This window comes from Nicotiana tabacum, chromosome 3 (assembly GCF_000715075.1).
Source record: "Nicotiana tabacum cultivar K326 chromosome 3, ASM71507v2, whole genome shotgun sequence".
NCBI classification, from domain to species: domain Eukaryota; kingdom Viridiplantae; phylum Streptophyta; class Magnoliopsida; order Solanales; family Solanaceae; genus Nicotiana; species Nicotiana tabacum.
Genome location: NC_134082.1, coordinates 100,486,784 through 100,488,894, shown reverse-complemented (window position 1 = coordinate 100,488,894; position 2,111 = coordinate 100,486,784). Strand labels below are relative to the sequence as shown.

General features: G+C 32.9%; 1 non-coding gene across 1 annotated transcript; it reads left to right on the top strand.

Annotated features, from left to right (window-relative positions):
• Positions 1–654: 654 nt before the first annotated feature.
• On the top strand, positions 655–744 carry LOC142179713 (small nucleolar RNA SNOR75). Its single transcript, XR_012708256.1, has one exon. It is a non-coding gene; the product is annotated as a small nucleolar RNA SNOR75 (small nucleolar RNA).
• Positions 745–2,111: the final 1,367 nt, after the last annotated feature.

Genomic DNA, 2,111 nt, shown 5'->3' with positions numbered 1-2,111 from the left:
TTTATGTACAAGCAGTTGATGCAGGCAGATTGCAAGCAACTCAATGAAATGATTTGCAGCAGCTTTTTATTAAACAGATAGGTTGCAAGCAGCTCATGCAGACAGCTTACAAGCAGCTCAAGAAAAGTCTCGCAGCTGCTTCCTGAAAAGCCTTACAGCTGCTTCCTGAAAAGCCTAGCAGCTGCTTCCTTTCTTCTATAAATAGAAAAAAATTCAGTTCATTATGTATATCAGTTAGTTGAATAATATCAATATCTCTTTCTATATTTATCTTCAGTTTATTTACTTTACGGTCTTTATTTTATAACACTTTCATGATTTAAGTGCTTAAATTGGTCCAGAGCAACAAAGAAGCCCAGTAGTGGTAAGTCGGGCTACGCAATCCGGCCCAGTGTATTTCCTCAAATCTTTTGTCAATTTAGGCAGCTCTTCTCGGTTGCAAAAACCCTAAAGCCAAACCCTAACCTACTGACGCCTATAAGTACAACTGCTTCAATCTAAGCTTGCCATAATCTTGCTGTGAAGGAGGTAAGCAATGTTTATTAGAGCGCCCCCGCGCACACACATATCAGTAGGGAATGGGTTTTTATCTTTTGAACATCCAAATTTTCTTTGTTCTTTTTTGAATTGAGAAGGTGGTGGGGTGGAGTAGTTCCTCAGTGATGAACAAAACAGATGACGAGTCTGATTGAAATCCATTCAATTTAAATCGTGAGGACAATACGAGGCATTTGTCTGAGAGGAACTCCCCACCTGCTACTTCTTCCTCATTACTTTTCTTAGTATTGCCTTTTGTTTTTGTTTTTGGTTATTTCTACTTTGAGTTAATGTTATGATTTAGTCTCATATAAAGCTTTTAAAGTTTGATTTATGCTTTACCTTATATTTTTCTGAATTTTTGAGACTTACAGCGAAGATAAAAATCTTGCTTCAGATGCTAGGTGATCATTAAGTCACACGTTTGTTTGTACAGAATGTTTTAAATATTTTGCAAATTGTTTTTTCCAAAAATGTGATTCTTCAAAATAAGCTTTTCTTTTAGGCAAAAAGCACTTTTGGTAAAATGTCGTGTGATTTTAGATTTTTTTAAAATAAAAAACCCTCCTTTTTCACTGTAGTTCACTCATGTAAAAAAAACTATAATTATTTCAAATGTTTTTGTTTTGGGCAAGCTTTTGATTCCAGAAGTTAATTAAATATTTTCCTAATAATCACTATTGTAAAGAAGCTATAGATTACTAATAATTTTAGGCAAGTAGAATAAGATCGTTCTTTATCAAAACATTTATTTTAGACAAGTACAAAAGATAGGGATCTAAATAGAAATATATAACGCGAAATGAATTGGGTAATTTGACATAGGCCCTGGCTGTTCGCTTCCCAACCTACTCATAATAACATATATATATATATATATATATATATATATATATATATATATATATATATATATATACATATACATATATACACAAGATGTACATAAAGCTCTAGACCTGGCAACTTTGAAGGGTATGGAGCTTATTGACTATCGCGTTGTTTGGATGGTTGTTTTCGGTTGTATTGTATTATATTGTTACCCCAGATACAATGTTTGTTTTGATTGTTAATATAAATTGATTGTATCGTATTGATAAATTCATTGTTTCGGAACAATGAAAAACCCCATTTTATGAAACAACCAAACCGGTGTGGTGGGATTGTTCCGTATTTTCCTTTCCAATTATGCTCACACTTATTATTCTATATTTCAATTTTACCATTTTCCCTATTATTTATATTATATTCACCAAACTAATAAGTACTTTGTCTCCATCTTCTTTCTGCCGTGCAACTAGTCAACGACGTATCGTCTCTTTCCAACAAAATTTTTACAGTTTAATTTTCATCTCTTTTCTTCCTGTTGTTGCCCAGGATTAGTTTTCATCTCTTTTAGTTTTCAGCAGAAAGACTAGTTTTTTGCCGTGCAACTAGTCATCTCTTTTAACTAACTCCACTTTTGCTATTGTGTGTCATGTGTATTTTGCTCATTTTTATTATGTACCATTTACGGTTGGTTTTAGCCGAATACTTTTGGCTTTTAATTTTAGTTTAATGGAAAATTTGGGGGC